The following is a 10,124-nucleotide window of genomic DNA, read 5'->3' on the forward strand; positions in this document are numbered from 1 at the left end:
TTGTTCCTTTCAGATAAATATTCAGGATGGAATCACTAGTTTATATGGTTTTTGTTGCTCAGTCATTCAGTCACTCAGTCATGTCTGATTCTTTGTGATCCCATGGACTGCAGCATGCCAGGCTTCCCTATCCTTCACCATCTCCCAGAGTTTGCTCAAACTCATGTTCATTGAGTCAGTGATGCCATCCAACCATCTCATCCTCTGCTGTCCCCTTCTCCTCCTACCTTCAATCTTTCCCAACATCAGGGTCTTTTCTAATGAGTTGGCTCTTTGCATCAGGTGGCCAAAGTATTGGAGCTTCAGCTTTAGCATCAATCTTTTTGATGAGTATTCAGGGTTGATTAACTTTAGGATTTTGATCTCCCGGTAGTCCAAGGGAATCTCAAGAGTCTTCCCCAATATCACAGTTCAAAAGTATCAGTTCCTCAGTGCTCAGCCTTCTATATGGCCCAACTCTCACACAGTTTATATGGTAGTTCTATTTTTAATTATTTTAAGGATTCTCCATACTGTTTCCATAGTGGTTACACCAATTTATATTCCCAACAATAGTGTACAAGGGTTCCTTTTTCTCCACAACCTTGCCAACAAAGTTATTTGTTGTCTTTTCTATACTGGCCATTCCGATGGGTATTAGGTGATATCTCATTGTGGTTTTGAATTGCATTTCCCTGATGATCAAGTGATGTTGAGCAAATATTCTCTCCTATCCAGTAGGTGACCTTTTTGTTTTGCTGACATTTTCCTTCTCTGTGCAAAAGTTTCTTAGTTTGATGTAGTCCTAAATGTTTGTTTTTGCTTTTGTTTCCCTCACATGAGGAAAAATATCCCCCCAAATATTAGTATGGCCTATGTCAAACTGTGTACTGCCTATATTTCCTTCTAGAAGTTTTATGGTTTCAGGTCTTATATTTAAGTCTTTAATCCATTTTGAATTTATCTTTGTGCATGGGGTGAGAGAGTAATCCTGTCTGACTCTCTTGCAAGTAGCTGTCCATTTCTCTCATACCATTTATTGAAGAGCCTTCCTCCATTGTATATTCTTCTCTCTTTTGTGGTAGATTAACTGCCCGTATAAGTGTGGGTTCATTTCTGGGCTCTCTACTCGGTTGCATTGATCAGAATGTCTGTTTTTGTGCTGGTATCAAACTATTTTGATGACACTAGCTTTTCTTTCTCAAGATTTTGGCTATCTGGGCTCTTTTGTGTTTCCATGCAGACTTTAGAATTATTTTTTCTAATTCTGTGAAAAATGTCATTGGTATTGTGTCAGGTATTGCACTGCATCTGTAGACTGTGTTGGGTAGTATGGCCATTTTAACAATATTAATTCTTCCTACATAAACATGGTATATTTTTCCATCCGTTTGTCTTGTCTTCAATTTCTTTCATCAGTGATTTACAGTTTTCTGAGAACAAGTCTTTTACCTCCTTAGTTAGATATATGCCTAGGTATTTTATTATTTTCGATGCAATTGTAAATAAGCTTATTTATTTCATTTCTCTCTTTCTGAGTGTTCATTGTTAGGGTATAGAAATGCAATAAGGACTTCCTTGGTGGTTCAGTGGCTAAGAATCTGCCTGCCAATGAGGGGTTTGGTTCCTTGTCTGAGAAGATCCCACATGCCTAGGAGCAACTAAGCCTGTGCGCCACAACTCCTGAGCGTACACACTAGAGCCTGTGCTCCCCAACAAGAGAAGCCACCACAATCCACAATGAGAAGCTTGAACACTACAACTAGAGAGTAGCCCCCACTTACCACAACTAGAGAAACCTGTGCACAGCAACAGCCAAAAATAAAAAGAATAAAACAAATTAATTTCAAAAAATTTTAAAAAGAAATGCAACAGATATTTTCACCTTATGGGAAAACAGACTAAGGAATTTTGTATGTATGGGCCAGGAGCTATCACAACAGCTTTAGGAGATCATGGTATTCCTGAAGGTAGAGCAGGGAGTGCTGGGTGGTAGGGGATGGCAGCTCATGGCAGGAGGCTGGGCAGCTGGAAGACTTTCATTTTCTCTTGCCTCTGACTTCAGGGTTGGCGTGCCACTGCCTCCTTCCTCGTGAATCTCCAGCGTCAGTCCAGAGAGAACCCAAGCCCAGGACCATTTTGCCCCCACTTCACATTGCATCCCTTGGTGACTCAACCACCTCTGCCTGCATTCATCCACAGGACAGGGTAAGATGGTGACACGGACATTGAGTCCTACAGAGCTGTAAGCAGCTGAGGTCCTCAGTTCCATGAAGTTCTCAGAACACTTCACTTTTTCATCAAAGCAGCGGAGTGTGGTGTGTGGGTGGGAGTGAGGGAAGGGGAACACAGCATCAAAGGGCAGATCTATGCCAGAAACAAAGATTTTTGTTCACTTTGGATTTGAGTGCCATCTGTGGGGCTCAATCAGATAAACTTGTCATGTTTTTTTGGCTCATTTAAAGCTCTATTCCATTTATTTCAGATACTGGGACCCTTTGATTCAGCAGCCTCATCCACATTGACCTTTGCGTGAGGCTGTGCAGCTTTCTGCCCCATTGTCATAATATCCCTCCTCCTCCTGCATGGGGTTAGAGTGAGCAGGAACCAAAGCACCATTCAGGTGGCTTTTTGCAATCCTGCCTCTCACTTCTTAGCCTCATTAACAGGTAGGACAATGTGAGACCCTCACCCTAGCCACCCTCATCTTGCTCACCATTTGAGTGAACGGATTCACTAACATGTGCCAGCGAGTCCTGGCATATACCCTGATATGGTCCACAGTGTCCTCGTCCTTCCTTTTCCATAAGCCATAACCGTGTCAGCACCCTATCCTCATTGCCAAAACTGTCAGGGCCTGGCATTTGAATTTACCCTGCCGATAAGTCAATAATTAGCCTCTTACTGTTTCATAGATGCTGGCCAAGATAAGATTCTAAGGACAGAGACAAAGGACTCTATTACTCACAGCAAGCAGCACAGGCATAAGGTTTACATTGGCTCCCTTGCCCCCAAGTCCCACAGGGGCAACATGAAGGGCCCGAGTAGATGCTGTGCATACAATGGGTTTATGTTGCATCTGAGGAACACCGAACTTGGAGAACCCACTTGCTTTATAGCAGGAAATAAGTAAGACTGCTTTTTGTCCTAGAGGGAGGTGTAGGTTCATCCCTCATTGCAAACACAAGCCTGAGAAATGGCAAAGAGCCATTAGGACCCTGCATCCTTGGCATACCCAGGAAGACACACACACAGGGACACCCAGGGCTCATAGCCAGTTGCTTCTCCTAGTAGTTCCTACTCTGTGTCTGCTTCCAGGCAATGCTTGTCTCTTTGAAAATCCCTGATTCTCAGTCCTAACACCAAGATTGGATTGTGGCAGCAGAAACAAATAAAAGAGAAACCCAAGCTCTTTTAAGATCACAGATGCAAAGGACTTACATAGATCTTAACAGATCAAATAGAGCAGTATACTTAAAGAATACTATATTATAACCAAGTTTTTCTAACATATAAGGATGGCTCAGCCATGAAAATGTTTATCAATATATACTAACAAACATAGAGATAAATTTCATTCACTCATTTAGCAGATACATATGAGCCCAGGGTTGACAAAAACGACAAAATTCCAGTCCTCATTGAACTTACATTCAAGTGGCAGACACAGACAAAAAACAAAGAAACAAAATATGACATCTAATAGTGACTGGTATAACTAAGAAAATAAAACTCCAGTGAAGTGATGGATATCAGCAGTTTCACATTGTTTGACCTAACATATATGTGGGAATGCTCAGTCGTGTCCGACTCTTTGCGACCCCATGGACTGTAGCCTACCAGGCTCCTCTGTCCATGGGATTTTCCAGGAAATAGTACTGGAGTGGATTGCCATTTCCTTCTCCAGCGGATCTTCCCGACCCAAGGATTGAACCCAGGTCTCCTGCATTGTAGACAGATGCTTTACCATCTGAGCCACCAGGGAAGTCCATATGTGGGAATTTAATATTTGATAAAAGTAGAAGTTCTTATCTGGAGGAACAGATAATAAATGATGCTGGGGCCATTAGCTAAACTTTCAGAAAAAAATAAAGTTAGATATTTATATTTCACATTTTATATAAAACTACATTTCAGATAAATTAATGACCATTACAGCATTTGAAAAAACATTGGAAAATAGACCTTCTGAAATGAAAGCACGGAAGACTAAGACTGACACGTTGCTCTCTGTATCATGTGGGAGGAGAGGAAACGTGGTGTGTGCAACTGGCAGGAAGTGTCATTAAAGGACTGGGGCCTCTGCTCTCCTCCCCTGTCCTTCTTGTTGGCTGGAATATATAAATGGTGGCTGGAGCTGAAATAACTGTTTTGAATAAAGTTGGGAATGGAGGCCTTACATGGTGGATCTACAAGATAATGAAGTCTGAGCCTCTGACAGGATGGAGGCCAATCTAGCCCTGAATCAACTATCACTGAACTTTTACATGAGCAAGAAGTAAACCCTTTTCTTGTGTGGGTTATGGTTATGTTGCACATGGTCGCTTGCACCTGAATCTAATCCTAACTGATAAATCTCAGCCCCAGGAAGAAGATCATGATTGGTGTAAGCCACTGGGTCTCAACTCGGATTGACTTTTTAGTCATACAGGGAGTTTTTAAAAACACCAGTATCTGGAACTCACCCAAGACCAAGTTACATCAAAACCTCTGGCAGTGGGGTCCAGACATGGGTATTTTTAAATAGCTCACCTATGAGGCTAATGGGCTTCTCTGGTGGCTCAAATGGTAAAGAATCTGCCTGCAACATAGGAGACCCAGGTTCAATCCCTGGGTTGGGAAGATCTCCTGGAGAAGGAAATGGCATCCCAGTTCAGTATTCTTGCTTAGATAATTCCATGGACAGAGAAGCCTGGTGTGCAGTATAGTCCATGGGGTTGCAAAGAATCAGACACGACTGAGTGACTAACATTTTCACTTCCATATGAATCTAATATGCAATCAGACTGTGAAGAATTGGTTTAAGCCAATCAGGACAAGTTTCTTCCCTCTTTCTGAGTCTCCATTATAGTAGGAGAGGTCAGGGACCTAGTTCTGGCCTGCAATACCAAAGTGGAAATTTATTGAGATTGTTTCTTGGACAGTATTTGTACTTCTGATAAGAAGGACCATAAATGGCTATGATCTTTCTTCCCCTTTCTAGCTCTGATCCCAGAAGTGATGTCCAGAGCTGCTGCAACCATATGGTGAGTATGAGGCACCAAGGATGAGGATATTAGACAACATACGAAAGTTGGCAGAGTGAAAAGTTAGACAGCCTGGATCTCAGGGTGCATCACCACACAACTAAAGCAGTCCCAGTTACTCCTTACCTTCAGAAAAGAGGGGGAAAAGCCCAACAACCTTATTTGTTTAATGAGTTTCTTGCTCATTGCAGCAGATCATATTCATAACAGAAACATATACATGGGTGTAGGCATTTTGGATGCACTTTGTAACATTTTTCATGTGTACAAAGAAAATCGTACAGGGATAAGCACAGCATCATCACTGGTGATGGCCCAAACTAGAAATCACCTAAGGTTCCATCAACTTGAGAAAGGCTCAATAAATTTAGTAGATTCACACTATAGAATACCATGCAGCAAAATAAAGCAACAAACCTGCCCATTTTCTGAAACGTGGTATCTTAGATCTCTAAGACATGATGTTGAGGGGAAAAAAGCAAATTACAACACAGTAAGTGCTGAAAAAAGAGCAAATATATAGAGTATGAAACATTTTATTCTGAAACACACACCCATGCACTAAAAACAATACTTTATTCTGTGTGTGTAAGGGGGAGGGTATACACACATAGGAAAAAGGTTTCAAAGGAGACAACCAGCTGCATATGGGGAAAGGGCAAAGGATTGGGGCTGTGGCTGGGGTGGTAGGAAACTTTGGCCTTATTTATAATCTATACAATTAAAAAAATAAGTAATGTGATCATTTACCTACAGTCCAATTAAAAATACTCAAGCAAAAGTTTATATTAACAGGAAGGGAGGTGTTGAAGATGGTGGAGGAGTAAGATGTGGAAATCCTCTTTCTCCCCCAAAACACATGAAAAATCAACTGCACGTGGAACAATCCCTACAGAACACCTACTGAACGCTGCCAGAAGGCTTCAGACTTCCAAAAAGGCAAGCTGATCCCTATAGCTAATCTTAATAAAGTGGTAGGGAAATAGCAACAAGAGAAAAAAATAGCGACAAGGAAAATGGGAGGAATCCTGCACCTCAGGGAGAGAGTCGTGAAGGAGGCAAAATTCCTCTGAACCCTCCTCACAGGAGCTTCGGAACCTCAGAGGGGAATGCAACAGGTGCTCTCAAGGCAAATGGGAGAAAATTCAGCACAGAGGTTTTTGCTGACCAGCACTTCCAGCTGAGAAGTAGTTTTCATGCCCACTGCAACAAGTGAGGGTTGGGTGCTGAGGCTCAGGCTTCAGGAATCGGACCCCAGGATGAGGACTGGGGTTGCTTGCCATGAAGTTACTCTGAGGGGACTAGTACAACATGCAGAAAGAGCCCAGGAAAAAGCCTGGGCCTGCCAGAGAGGCAAGAGATCATCACCACTGGGACCATCTAACTCCAAGTGCTCACAGATTGCAGGACTGTGCCTATGTGAGTGTCATAAGCTGGGATGAGCTGGTTGTGGGCTGTGACTCCAGAGGTGGGCATGCCCGTGGACCTACTGCCATCAAGGATGGCACGAGTGTCAAAGGAGGCGGGGCGTGGCATGAGGGTATGGTCTGTGACACCAGAGGTGGCTGTGACGGCTGCCACAGTGGCTGCCAAGCTGTGAGTGGGCGCAGGTCACTGTCCACAACTGCCTGGAAGATAGTGTAGCTTGGTTCTTCCAAGGGACCCAGGGTCAGTTCGCCTGGGAGAGCAGGCGACCCATTTCTGACTCTAGCAGCTTCCAGCAGATCTCTAACTGCCACAGGCACTCCCTCATTGTGTCTGCCCTACACCTTGCACTCCCTAGCCTGACTGAGCAAGTGAGCCCTAATAAGCCTTGGCCTTATTAGGCCCCTCTTGTCTGTGGCCTACACGCAGAGGTGGGGCCAAAACCAAAGCAGAACACCAGGGGCTGTGTGACCAAAGGAGAGGAAGGGAATTCACTCCTGCAGCAGCAGATGCAGCAGATTAAATCCCCGCAATTGGCTTAAGACTGTGAGCTTTGGGGGCAACTGTGAGCTTTGGGGGCAACTGTGGACTTTGGGGCAAGTACAAGTTGGAGTAAGGCCAGATCTCAGTCGGAAATCTGGCCTTATCACCAACATCATATCACCAACATCAGGTCCAGAGACCTTCTGAGAACTTTGCAGCCTGCGGAAAGGAGACCCCAAACCCAGCAAATTAAACAAAATGAGAAGACAGAGAAACATGCAGCAGATGAAGGAGCATGGTAAAAACCACCAGACCAAACAAAGAAAGAGGAAATAGGCCATCTACCTGAAAAAGAATTCAGAGTAATGGTAGTAAAAATGATCCAGAACCTTGGAGATAAAATGGAGGCAGGCACAGATAAATAGAATGGAGACAAGGATGGAGAAGACACAAGAAATAATTTACAAGGACCTAGAGGAACTAAAGAACAAGCAATCAACAATGAACAACATAATAAGTGAAATTTAAAATACACTAGAAGGAACCAATAGCAGAATAACTGACTGAGCTGGAAGACAGAGTGGTGGAAATAACTGAAGCAGAACAGAATAAAGAAAAAAGAATGAAAAGAAATGAGGACAGTCTCAGAGACCTCTGGCACAACCTTAAATGCACCAACATTTGACTTATAGGGGTCCCAGAGAAGAAGAGAAAAAGAAAGGGTATGAGAAAATATTTGAGGAATTATAGTTGAAAAATTCCCTAACATGGGAAAGGAAATAGCCACCCAAGTCCAGGAAGCCCAGAAAGTCCCATACAGGATAAATCCAAAAAGAGCAACATGCCAAGACACATATTAATCAAACTAACAAAAATTAAGCACAAATAAAAAATATTAAAAGCAGCGAGGGAAAAGCAACAAATAACATACAAGGGAATCCCCATAAGGTTAAAAGCTTAATCTTTCAGCAGAAACTCTGCAGGCCATAAAGGAGCGGCAGGATATACTTAAAGTGATGAAAGGAAACGCCTACAACCAACAATACTCTACCCAGCAAGGATCTCATTGATATTTGACAGAGAAATCAAAACCTTTACAGACAAGCAAAAATTAAGTGAATTCAGCACCACCAAACCAGCTTTACAACAAATGCTAAAGGAACTTCTCCAGACAGGAAACAAAAGAGAAAGAAGAGACCTACAAAAACAAATCCAGGGCACTTGCCTTTGGCAGTGGCCCACACTCTGTCTGTGGAGTGTGCTTCTCTCTGAGTCTGAATAAATTCATTTCTTACCTAAAAGAAAAACAAATAAACCGAAATCAATAAAGTTAATGGTAATAGGAGCATACATATCAATAGTTACCATAAATGTAAATGGATTAAATGCTCCAACCAAAAGACACAGACTGGCTGAATGGATTGAAAAAAAAACAAGACTCATATATATATACTGTCTAAAAGAGACCCACTTCAGATCTAGGGACACATACAGACTGAAAGTCAGGCACTGGAAAAAGATATACCATGCAAGTAGAAATCAAAAGAAAGTGGAAGTAGCAATACTAATATCAGATTAAATAGACTTCAAAATAAAGACTGTTAGAAAAGACAAGAGAGGACACTACATAATGATCAAAGGATCAATCCAAAAAGATATAGCAATTATAAATATATAATATGCACCAACATATGAGCACCTCAATAATAAGGCAAAGCTATTACCTATAAAAGAGGAAATAGACAGTATCACAATAATAGTAGGGGACTTTAATATCCTACTCACAACAATGGGCAGATCATCTGGACAGAAAATTAATAAGGAAACACTAGCCTTAAATGACACATTGGATGTGATAGACCAATTGATATTTATAGGGCATTCCATCTAAAACCAGCAGAATACACTTTTTTCTCAACTGCACAAGAAACATTCTCTAGGATAGATCACATCTTGGGTCACAAATCAAGACTTGGTAAATTTAAGAAAATTGAAATTGTATCAAGCATTTTTTCTGACCACAATGCTATGAGATTAGATATCAGTTACAAGGGAAAAAAAACTGTAAAAAAACCCCAAACACATGAAGGTTAAAAAATATCCTTCTTAATAGCCAAGGAATCAGCTAACTAAAATGGACTGGAATGGGTGAATTTAACTCAGATGACCATTATATCTACTACTGCGAGCAGGAATCCCTTAGAAGAAATGGAGTAGCCATCATGGTCAACAAAAGAGTCTGAAATGCAGTACTTGGATGCAATCTCAAAAATGACAGAATGATCTCTGTTCATTTCCAAGGCAAACCATTCAATATCACGGTAATCCAAGCCTATGCCCCAACCAGTAACGCTGAAGAAGCTGAAGTTGAACAGTTCTATGAAGACCTATAAGACCTTCTAGAACTAACACCCAAAAAAGATGTCCTTTTCATTATAGGGGACTGGAATGCAAAAGTAGGAAGTCAAGAGATACCTGGAGTAACAGGCAAATTTGGCCTTGGAGTACGGAATGAAGCAGGGCAAAGGCTAATGGAGTTTTGCCAAGAGAACGCACTGGTCATAGCAAACACTCTCTTCCAACAACACAAGAGAAGACTCTACACATGGACATCACCAGATGGTCAACACTGAAATCAGATTGATTATATTCTTTGCAGCCAAAAATGAAGAAGCACTATACAGTCAGCAAAAACAAGACTGGGAGCTGACTATGGCTCAGATCATGAACTCCTTATTGCCAAATTCAGACTTAAATTGAAGAAAGTGGGGAAAACCACTAGACCATTCAGGTATGACCTAAATCAAATCCCTTATGATTATACAGTGGAAGTGAGAAATAGATTTAAGGGCCTAGATCTGATAGACAGAGTGCCTGAAGAACTATGGAATGAGGTTCGTGACATTGTACAGGAGACAGAGATCAAGACCATCCCCATGGAAAAGAAATGCAAAAAAGCAAAATGGCTGTCTGGGGAGGCCTTACAAATAG

This window comes from Capra hircus, chromosome 13 (assembly GCF_001704415.2).
Source record: "Capra hircus breed San Clemente chromosome 13, ASM170441v1, whole genome shotgun sequence".
Classification (NCBI taxonomy): Eukaryota; Metazoa; Chordata; class Mammalia; order Artiodactyla; family Bovidae; genus Capra; species Capra hircus.